A 12,214-nucleotide genomic window follows, 5' to 3' on the forward strand; every position below is an offset into this window, starting at 1 on the left:
TGTCATTTAGTGGGGGTAAGACCTCCTTCCTCCTCCTGGGAGTGGGACAATGCTGTCAGTGATGTGTTGTTATGGCACTATCCTCATTGTCCTAAGTTAGGGATACGTACATTCACCCATGGAGCTGTGGTCATCTGATAATGATGTACACCCCCCCCCATGTCTCTGTCCACTGCTGGGAGTACTCTGCACCCACCCCTCATATGCCTGGGCACTGCTGGGAGTGATGGGCACATGCCCCTCATATGTTTGGGCACTGCTGGGAGTGATAGGCACACACCCCTCATATGTCTGGGCACTGCTGGGAGTGATAGGCACCCACCCCTCATATGTATGGGCACTGCTGGGGGTCCTCTGCACCCACCCCTCATATGTCTGGGCACTGCTGGGAGTGATAGGCACCCACTCCTCATATGTCTGGGCACTGCTGGGAGTGATAGGCACCCACCCCTCATATGTCTGGGCACTGCTGGGAGTCCTCTGCACCCACCCCTCATATGTCTGGGCACTGCTGGGGGTCCTCTGCACCCACCCCTCATATGTCTGGGCACTGCTGGGAGTGATAGGCACCCACCCCTCATATGTCTGGGCACTGCTGGGAGTGATAGGCACCCACCCCTCATATGTCTGGGCACTGCTGGGAGTGATAGGCACCCACCCCTCATATGTCTGGGCACTGCTGGGGGTCCTCTGCACCCACCCCTCATATGTCTGGGGACTGCTGGGGGTCCTCTGACCCACCCCTCATATGTCTGAGAACTGCTGGGAGTGATAGGCACCCACCCCTCATATGTCTTGGCACTGCTGGGAGTGATAGGCACCCACCCCTCATATGTCTGGGCACTGCTGGGGGTCCTCTGCACCCACCCCTCATATGTCTGGGCACTGCTGGGAGTGATAGGCACCCACCCCTCATATGTCTGGGCACTGCTGGGAGTTATAGGCACCCACCCCTCATATGTCTGGGCACTGCTGGGAGTCCTCTGCACCCACCCCTCATATGTCTGGGCACTGCTGGGGGTCCTCTGCACCCACCCCTCATATGTCTGGGCACTGCTGGGAGTGATAGGCACCCACCCCTCATATGTCTGGGCACTGCTGGGAGTGATAGGCACCCACCCCTCATATGTCTGGGCACTGCTGGGGGTCCTCTGCACCCACCCACCCACCTGCGCCCTTGTTGTGGTACACTGCTGTCCTGGCCATACACCACCCCTAATTTACAGCTGATGTGCTGCACCAAGCCGTTCACCTACATCCGTGGCGTGTGTACACCTTGTATCCATTATGTATTTGGGCTGTAGGGGTACGCGTGTACGGACCGTACCGACGCCCCCAGAGCGTGGGTACGGTCCGTACAAGCGTACCCCTACATCACCACTGCAATGGTGGTAAGGCCCGTGACCATGCTCTGGGGGCGTGGGTACGGGCCGTACCACCATTGTAGTGGTGATGTTGGGGTACGTGTGTACGGCCCGTACCCCCGCTCTGGGGGCGTGGGTACGGTCCGTACACACATACCCCTACATCACCACTGCAATGGTGGTACGGCCCGTACCCATGCTCTGGGGGCGTGGGTACAGGCCATACCACCATTGTGGCGGTGACGTAGGGGTACACGTGGTACGGCCCGTACCCACGCTCTGGGGGCGTGGGTATGGTCCGTACACACGTACCCCTACATCACCACTGCAATGGTGGTACGGCCCGTACCCATGCTCTGGGGGCGTGGGTACGGGCTGTACCACCATTGTGGCGGTGGTGTAGGGGTACGCTCTGGGGGCGGTCCATACACGCGTACCCCTACATCACCACTGCAGAGCGTGGGTACGGGCCGTACCAACATTGTGGCGGTGACGTAGGGGTATGCGTGGTACGGCCCGTACCCATGCTCTGGGGGCGTGGGTACGGGCCGTACCACCATTGTGGCGGTGACGTAGGGGTACGCGTGGTACGACCCATACCCATGCTCTGGGGGCGTGGGTACGGGCCGTACCACCATTATGGCGGTGACGTAGGGGTACGCGTGGTACGGCCCGTACCCACGCTATAGGGGGGCGTGGGTACATCCCGTACCACCATTGTGGTGGTGACGGGTACGCGTCCACGTCCACTTCCGTTGTGGCGGGACGTGGGACTGATGGACACGCCCCCCGAAGTGACCAGAACATGGAGGTAATTAATGTGCAGGATGTATTAGTAATTTGTGGTGTGTGGGTTATGTTTCCTGCCCCTTGCACACCCCCCCGCGTCGGTTTCTGAACACGAGGTGGTAGGCTATGAGGGCCGGGATGACGCGTAGGTTGGGGTCCAACGCTGTCCGTCGCATACCGGTGCTCCTTCTTCGCGTCGTCCTCAATTTCCCAGCAGTTTTTGGCTCCCGTAAAAAATGCTGCGTGCGGAGTGACGTTGGCACGAATCGTACTTGCTGGTCTGTAGAACGCTGCCTGACTCCGTCCAGACGTCGCGTATGCGCCGTCCAGAATCAGATTTGTATGTATCTTTTTGCCGGTCGGTGTTTTTTACGACTCGTACGGAAATGGTATTTCTGTGCGAATCGTACTTGCGAGTTTGTAAGGTGTTTTTCCCGGGTACGAGTCGGACGGAAAAAACGCTCCGTACGACCATTCGTACCCGGGTTTTACCGGATCGGAATCGGCACCAAAATAGAGAGCCAGTTTCCTGCAACCTTCTTAACATCCAAACCAGCAAGATCCGTTGCTCCTCCAAGGCTCTCTTAGCCTCGCCTTTTCTCTCCTCTGCACCATGCTGAACCAGCTGTGGCCTCAGGTCCCACTCAGCCTCTCTGTCCTCGAGGTCCTCAGGGGACTGGGTTTGGAAGGAGGCAGTACTTACAGTTACGCATCCAATAAAGAAGTCTCTCTCTGGGGATGCCCCCTCTCCTCTGGAGACTTTACCCACTCATTTCTCTACTCCTCTCCCTCCTTCTGAATTCCACTACCCTTTAGGGCCCTGATTCTGAGGCCAGCTACAGTCAGGATTCTCCCTTTTCAAGAGTGCTGAAGTAGTCCTCTTCAAACTCTTCTTGTGCTGCAGATTTCATTCTGCTCATGTCCTCCCAGACTCTAAGGGTGAACTAGTACTCAAACTTGAACATAAATGGGTGTGTGAACAGTTTTATTGGTCTGTGAGTGAGTGTGGCAGTCACTGTGCGGCTATATGAGTGGTAGGCACATAACTGTTTTTGTGAGAGTGTAACTGGGTCTGTAAGTGCCTCCCTGACTGTGTCAGTGCATGCAAGGTGCATACTATTAAATTACATACTATTAGCAAATAGCAACCTCTAATTTCTAACGCATTCATTCATATTTGCATAATAAAATTAATATACATTTAGAATAGCAATTTCTCTTCCTCCTTTCCTGCTCACTGTATTTTCAGTTAATATTCTCATCTAAGCAGCCTTCTATTTTCCATTCTAGTATACTGTCCAGAAGCTCTCTATATTGTTTCTAAATATACCTTTATCTACTGCAACCTAATTACCATACCTGTAAAAGCTCTTTGCTGTTCTCTCAGTTTTACGTCTATGTCTGGTTGTATCTGTTTTCATTTGAAATGTCCAGTCAGAATTCTTGCAAACCAACTCCTCCCCAGTAAAAAAAGCAGGTAAAATGGCTACCCCTCACCATAAGGGCTTACTTATGCCGCTCTAGTTAACAAATCAAAGGCGTACTTTCATCTTTCTTTTCTGTTCTACCACTAAATGGTCAGTATTTCTTAAACCCTTTCCACATTTCCTGTGAAAAAGGAAAAATCCCCCCCCCCACTATCTCCACCAGTCTGCAAAGGCGCCTCCTGGTGCACTCTTGGTTGGGGAATGAGTTCCCCTTCGCTGCAGCGGGTCCCTAGGGGCCAACTAGCCTACCTGTTACCTCCAGTAAGCCCTACACAGTGGGATTGATGAGAGGTGTATGCAGGCCACGCCCCCTTTCTCCACCACTCTGCAGTCATGCTCTTGGTTGGGGGATGAAGTCCCCTTGCCTCTTGAGGGTCCCTCGGGACCAATTAGCCCTCCTGCTACCTCTAGTAAGCCCCACACAGCTGGATTGCTGAGAGGTGATCAGAAGCCATGCCCCCTTTCTCCACCACTCTGCAAACACGCCTCCTGGTGCACTGCTGCTTTGGGGATGAACTCCATTTTAGTCTTGATGCCCTCAGGATGCAAAGGGACCTCATTGCCTCACCAGCAGTGCGCTGACAGGTGCGTTTGCAGAGTGGTGGAAAAAGGGGTGGCCTAAAACCACCTTCCAGCAATCCCATTGTGTGGGGTTTACCGGAGGTAAGAGAAATTCAACCCTCCAGAAAAAAGGGAAGGAGGTGTCACCTGTCGTCTAAATAATAAAGGGGCGAATATACGTCCCCAAATAATAGTCAACACAGCTAGAATGAGATCGGGGGAGGATACAAAATTGGACCCACTAGATCAGCAGAACGGATATAATAAATACAAAATTTATTTGAAAATATAATAAATTTCAACAAAACATTTCTTTTATACATCAAAAAAAAATGTGATATGTCATTTTTTAATAAATATATAGTATACTAGAGCAAGTCAACACAAAAAGACTTAAATACAACTAACATAAATGAATAATACATGAAATAGACAATTTTATCACAACAAATAAGATAGTAGAATGCTCAATCTGTCTTAACCCCACAAAGAGAGCTCTGAGCACTAAAATATACAGATCCAACCACATATATATTTACATCAATCACACCAATCATGCACTCCACATTCTCACATTCAATAAATGAAACAATTCATATCAACAAAAATATGTATAAAAAACCAAGACAGAAAATCCAGAAAAAATGTATAAGGCTATAATACATATAACAAGTATTACAATGGTGTGTAGCCCACTGGTTCCAGTCTTGAACGGTTTACCGGAGGTAACAGGTGGGCTAGTTGGCCACCAAGGACCCTCAGGAGCGAAGGGGACTTCATCCCCCTACCAAGAGTGCGCCAGGAGGTGCATTTGCAGAGTAGTGAAGAAAGGGGGCGGAGCCTCTGGTGAGTAGCCGGCTTCTAATTTGTTTTGTATTTTAGGAAGGGAGGCTGTGTGGCCCTATAGAAAATATACAGGATCTGCGCGTTTAGACAACATACACTGTAGGATTGGTGTCAGACGAACTCTGATCACCCCCACCGGGTATGTTGGCCCTTTTGTACCAACTAGCTCACAGTGCCATTAGAATCTCCTCTTACCAAGGAGAGAATAGTTCTTGGCAACCATCGAACATGACAACCCTGATCCCTCAGGACCGTGGAAACAATATACTACCTTCAGCTCAGTCACGCGTGCTTACTTAGTCTGTCTCAGAGAGATACACCGAATAAAACAAACTGGGCGTTTTCAATAATCATTTATTGAACAGTTGTTATTCTGGTGTAGAATAGATGTGCTGCAACTAACATTAGACAGTATAAGATATAAATGATTAACAGTACTATAAAGGTAAAAGGATGGTATAGTTCTACCATCTTACTTAATGGTCTCAGACAAGCAGAGCGCCGGTGGCGCAAAAATTACGCACCTGAAGCCAGGATGGAGTTTGTTTCCTAACTTAAAGGATACAAATCCTCTATTGTCTCAGCTAAAACCATGCACTTCTCCAATAAAATCATGGAGTCAGCCAATAAATCGAAAAGTATCTTTTCGATTGTGGAGGAATTATCCCACCCAGATAGAGTCTCCATTAAACCCCTTCCAGGAGCTCTGCAATTCCCTAAACCTTTTTTTTATCGAAAAGATTGTAAAAATTAAAAACAGTATTTTCACGCCGTCCGTACCGGATTCCCCTGTGTTCACCGACACCCCCCATGCTGATCCCCTTCATCCCCAGTCTCTTACTCAGATCCCCCTCATCACGGAGGCGGAGTTCTTCGTCCTCCTTAGTAAAGTTACCTCTGGATCCCCTACTGACTGCTGCCCCCCTAAGATCTTATGCAAGGCCTTCACCGCCTGTCATACTCCTCCCTTGTCACTGCTCAATAACTCCCTCATCTTCGGCCAAGTCCCTAGTATCTTTAAGATAGCTGAGGTAGTGCCTATTTTTAAAAAAACGACAGCGGACCCTAAGATCATGAGCAATTTCCGTCCCATCTCCCTCCTCCCTTACCTTGGAAAAGTGCTGGAGACCCATGTCACTAATATCTTGAGCTCGTTTATTGAGCAGTCTCATTTCCTTGATCCCCAACAGGCCGGGTTCAGGTCCGCCCATTCTACGGAGATGGTCATTCTCTCCGTTATGGAAGAACTGCGTAGGGGAGCCGACTCTAACACCAGTCAGGCTCTGGTGCTTCTGGATTTGTCGGCCGCCTTTGACACGGTCGACCACACCATCTTGGTTGACCGTGTTAGGCAGGCTGGGCTAGGAGGCACCACCCTTGACTGGATCCGCTCGTTTCTCACCAATCGTAAACAAGCGGTCCGGTTATCTCGGTTCTCCGCGGACAGGGTGGGGCTGAGCTGCGGTGTGCCTCAGGGATCTTCATTGTCCCCTCTCCTATTTAACCTTTATCTTACCCCCCTGATCAGTTCTCTCCGGGATAAAAATGTCTCCGCCTTCAACTATGCGGATGACATTCAGCTGGTCTTCAACATCGACTCCTCGGATCAGTCAGTTTCTAATTTCCAAACCATCCTCAGCCATGTCAGTAATTGGATGGGGGCAAACCATCTGAAGCTTAACCCCGACAAGACCGAATTGGTTCTTGTAGGGGGCCCATCTAACCCCTGGAATTCTAACTTTTGGCCCTCCAGCTTGGGTCACCCTCCCTGTCCCTCCGTCTCAGTAAAAAGTCTGGGAGTAATCATTACCAAAGATCTTTCAATGAAGCCCCAGATAAATGCCACTGTTTCTTCTTGCTTTTTCCAACTTCGTAAACTCCGGAAAATCTCGCGCTTCCTTACCACTGAAGCTCTCACTGTAGCCCTCTTGGCGTTAGTCATTTCCAGAATCGACTACGCCAATTCTTTGTATGCTGGCATTCCTGGCTACCAACTTAAACGTCTACAACTTGTTCAGAATCAGGCGGTACGTCTCATTTTCCATCAACCGAGACACCATCACATCCGTCCTCTGCTTAAACTTTTGCACTAGCTCCCCGTCTCTGAACGCTGCACCTTTAAGCTAGGATGCCTCATCTTTAAATCCCTTGCCGGTCTCGGTCCTGTATTCATCTCTGCTCTCATTCATCCATACGTCCCTTCTCGCAATCTACGCTCGGCTCACTTGGCTCTTCTTACAGTCCCCACAGTCAAGCGTAAGAAATGGGGCGGTCTTAGATTTTAGTTCCTAGCTCCTTCCCTCTGGAACTCTCTTCCCTTGGACATAAGATTGGCTTCCTCCTACACTCACTTCAGATCACTCCTCAAGACCCATCTTTTCCGTTCTGCCTACATTTAGACTAAAATCCCTCCCTTCCTCCCCTTTCCTCCCTTTCTCCCCTCAGGCTGTTGCTCTCCGCCCTCAATATCTAGTGCCAAGAAACTGTATAGTGTACGTTGCGCTTTATAAATGCCTTTCACATCACATCACATCACCATCTTACTTAAATCATGAATACATTCAAGCATATAAAACACATGATAAAAGCTGGGTACTCCTACAATGCCTCCCTAACTAGATGTACCTAAGTGTACCTAGCATGGGTGTAGGTGTTAAGCCAAGAATTCCTCTAGGATTCAGTCAACCCCATTACCTGAAGTGAGACTATGGAACCCCGTCCTGGTCTCGAGCTGGACACCCCGCGAGGGATGTTAGACCACTGCGAGCTGGAGCGTTTGCATGCAGGAACCTCAGCGTCTCTTGTCAGTGTGTCGGCCGGTAAGTCTCGGTCTCCTCCGGCTATCTTAGCAAAATGTGATGTATATATACCCATAGGTCTCCCCAGGGGTCCTACCTTGCTGTGTTACTTTGTCGGCCTAAGGATGACGTTAGGCATGAACCTTATACATAGATTTTATACAGGAGATGGCAGTCCTGCTGTGCTTTCAAGAACCTTCATGCATAATGTATGAGATTTCGAACTAGGGAAAACCCGCGTTCTGAACGCAGTGTAATTTCTAGGTCAACGGTCAGTCCCAGTAAACTGTGACAACAGTAATGTAGGAAGAGAATATAGGTGAAGGATGAAGAGTTTACCGAGGCCTATATTATAGTACCTATATGGAATATAACACCCACTCCTCTTCCAAATGGACGACATAGTTTAAATTCTACACGTACTACTAGGTGTTCTAGATATTCGTACGCAAATATACAAACATTTGTTTCTTATTGTATTAAAAACTTTTCCTAAAAAAATCTAAAGGAAATTGTTAAAAAGGGAAAGTATTGGAAATTGACAGATAGGCTCCTGCTCTAATATGTCCATAGGTATAGTCCGAACTACTAAAAGCATTTTGAAAGCCATACAGGCATGAAAGAAATGTAAATTTTGATATAGAGTCTTCATTTTTCTGGTTTGTTTTTCAAAAGCCGCATTTCTTCCCAGCACACGACGGGCCAAATGAATCAATTGTTTATGTGTCCTGGCTGGTAAACACAACATTCTCGTAGCTTGCTTCCGCAGTTGGCGGTCCCTGTAACACCTCGCAGATTATGTCTATTGAGCACAGATGATTTTCCGTACTGTCCTCAGCCAGTTCTGGGGCAGCCTGTGCAGCCTGTGCGCTGTCCAAGGCCTGGGTGTCAGAGGAGGAGCCGGTGTCTGTACCAACAGGTGCTGATGTTACCTGCGGTGGCTCTAAGAATGTCAACATCAACATGGGAATACACTGGGGACACTGCAAAACACGAGCATTTATCGGGTCCAGTAAAGCATCAACGTCTGGTCACGCACATGATGGGAGTGTCAGACAGAGATCCAAAACGCAGTCTTCTGTGCAAAACAGGCATCGGAGTACAGGTAAGATGCTGTCCATCCAGACTGGTCTAAACAACAGGAACCAAGAAGCACTTAGTTCCCTTAGGCGAGGTGTGCCTAGAAGTTGTACCATGCGATCACGGTATTTTCTCTCCAGGAGTACTGTTTCCATCCCCTTGGTGACTGGGACGTCCATTGTGTAGCAGAAACACAACAATCAGGATACCTGCCATTAGAAACAGGATCAGCAGCAGTCCTCCAAAAATGCTGCCAAATACGGAGTGAATAAAGTTTGGTATAACTCAGAGGACCGTCTGAAAGGTGCTTAGAAGTCCAGAACCTATGCTCCTAAATAGGTGGACAATGCCTGTCATATCAGACATGTTAAAAATACGATTTACCAATTCTGTGAAATGGAAAGGGCAGATTGTACGTATAAGTGCCTGTATCTCTGCTGAAGACCTTGCTACTTGGAGATCAAAAGTCTCTCAAGCGGAGGTTAAGGGCACGGACTTCTGTGTAAGCATGGCTTTCATTCTTCTCAAAGTATCAAACCGTATTAGAGAAATATTTAATGAAGGCCATAGTGGCGCCTCCCACACTGTATGTGTTGGGAGAAACAATATTACAGACAACAAGTAACCCTGGAACCCACAGTTACCAGCTACGCGATGCCCGGAAGCATCCCGCAGCAACCTTAATCGTTCAGCATCAAGTAACTCCCATTCGAAAGTAGTCTGAATACTGGAGTGATCACGGCAGCTGGGGCGCCCTCTAAGTGACAGGACAAGTTTGCTACTGAACCGTTACAGGCCCCATGAAGCTTTATATCCTGGCATATAAGAGATCCACTTAAGCTATTCTCGCAGTTAGTACCGCTTAGAAACACTTCTTTTTCCCCACTCCGGCATCAAAATCTGAACGCCAATTTCTAAGATTCTTTGAAGAATTCCCCACCCATTTCTTCATATCTGCCTGCCTGCATTTGTTCTAGGCAATATTGGAATTGAAAGGTAGTGACCGGGAGAGTTATATGGCCATGGATTAACCATTCGGTGGACGGTGATTCTGCCACTGTGAATGCTAATTTGTCCAGTTTTTCAATACGCAGCATTGTATACTTTGCTCCCCTCTGTGCCATTTTTATCTGTTTTTCTTTCAGATTGTATGAGGAAAACAGAGACGTGCTGTTTATGAAACTCATTGGCACATAGCCGGCGCGCAAAGAGTGCAGCGTCCAGCTTAACGACATAATAGAATGCAATTGCAATTGCCCGTGTTGTAGTATGGACAAATCTTGTTCTAGTATATCTATAGCAGATGATACAATGTTGCCCAGTGAATATATATCCTATATATATCCTGGATGTTAATGTTGTTAGCCCATTGTCACCACTGCTAGAGCTTTCTCTAGATTAATACAATCTATTTCTCGTAATCATTCTGCGGCCTAATAGAAACGTTTATGACGTGGTTTCCTAAGACCTAATAAAAAATCCTGTAGGTCCACATCCCCTGTAAGTAAGGATAAGTGTTGTTTCACCTGTGTGAGTGTTGAGGTTTGTAGCCTATCGAGGCATAACTTCCCAACACTGTATGAGGACACTACCCCTGGGAATTGTCTTTGTACATAACGTGGATCGGGCCTATTAATACTAAATCCTTTAGTTTTACCCAAGAATCTTTCTTGACAGTTTCTTGACAGTTGTTGGTGTCTACGGGCCAAACCAACAATTCCTTCCAATCAGGGTCTGATCTATTGCTTTGCAAAATGTCATCTACTGTAACCTCTTTTTGTGATGTTAAGTTATCCTCAGTTTGTGATGGGGTTGGCACCCGAGGTGTATTCAACTCTTTATTGTTGGCTAACCCAAGACAAGTTGTTTGTTGCACTGTTTCATTCAAAAACATTATTTGTTGAAGAATAAGGCATGCTCTAATTAGTGCGTCTGTTCCCTGGACCTGTCAGTCTCTAGTACCCCAGACGGATTTAAAGTCTTTGGTGTCTTTCCATAGGTCGAACCCCTGTTCAGACAATTGGGCAATATTTTTCTGTGCCGGTGTAGGTGCAACCTTATAGTAATATGAGGCTGGGTCTGACGTGTTAAACCCTGAAAAATATGGACATTTTTGTGCAAATGTCTTTGAACTGCTTTTTGGTGGTGTCGGGGAATGTTCCCTATTGGTGATATGTGTAAACATTCCTACAGTTAGCAGATTTATGCAGGAAGTGATGATCATAATGTTGATAGCAATACATTTTCTCAAAGTCTGATGTGTCTTCTAACATTTCATTATTAGAAAAAGCAGCAGATTTCTCTAAATCAGACAACATATTATTTACAGTTGCATAATCCCAATCACCGGAAAATGTACTGGAGGTAATGATATCACTCAATGATATTTTAAATAAATGTGGTATTTTTAACAGTTCAGTCTGGCCGAATATATCGTAATCAACCTTGTCCCATACTATACCATCCCGTATAGGAACTGCTGTAATGTTCAACGATGACAGGTCTCTTCTTTCACAATGTGATGATAGATGCGGTTTCAGGATCATATTCACTTTTTGTGCCGCAGAGCTTTCTCGAAGATAAGTTCCATTAATAAGCATACTAAAAACAATTACTAGGCCTATCCAGAAAAGAAAGAAAAGTATTTTGTAGATACCCAGAGTTCCACCCAAGGTGATACCAGGTAAGTCTTTTTAAGAAAGTTTATAAAATCTTTAAAATCGCTGTAGACAAGTTTTTTGGGCTGGCGTCATTGCAGGTTCGCTTGGATCTAACGAAAAGGTGTCAAAGTCAATGAAATAGCCAGATGCAGTTTGATCAATTTTCGATAGTTCCGCAGGTTTTATGGAAACTGTAGCTTGCTCTTGTTGGGGTATGTTGATGGAGAAATCCGTGTTTGATCGAATTTAAATTTGTCTTTCAGTTGAGTTCTCATTTTGAACTTCAGTATCAAGGGGAACGAGTTCCTTTGCATTGTTGCTTAGTCCTTCATTCCGTGCAGGTGACCCTTCAAACGTGATGAGTCTTTCTGTTTGAACTTCTTGTATAGTTGTGAGAGGAGAGTGTCTGTTACTTCGGAGTCCACGCAGCCTACTACCCAGTATCGGCCACAAAGTGCGGTTTGATTAGGTCAATTGAGACTAATCTTTTCTCATTTTTACCGGCAAGAGGTGGCAGAAGTACTGTTTTTATTCCTTCAACTGCCAGGACAGGTACATGCTTTCTGTATGATGGCCCAAATTCTTTTTTGACCCGTATTTTCTCTCTGACCAGATCCCCGACTTTAGGG

The sequence above is a fragment of the Triturus cristatus genome, chromosome 1_1, assembly GCF_964204655.1.
Source record: "Triturus cristatus chromosome 1_1, aTriCri1.1, whole genome shotgun sequence".
Taxonomy (NCBI): Eukaryota; Metazoa; Chordata; class Amphibia; order Caudata; family Salamandridae; genus Triturus; species Triturus cristatus.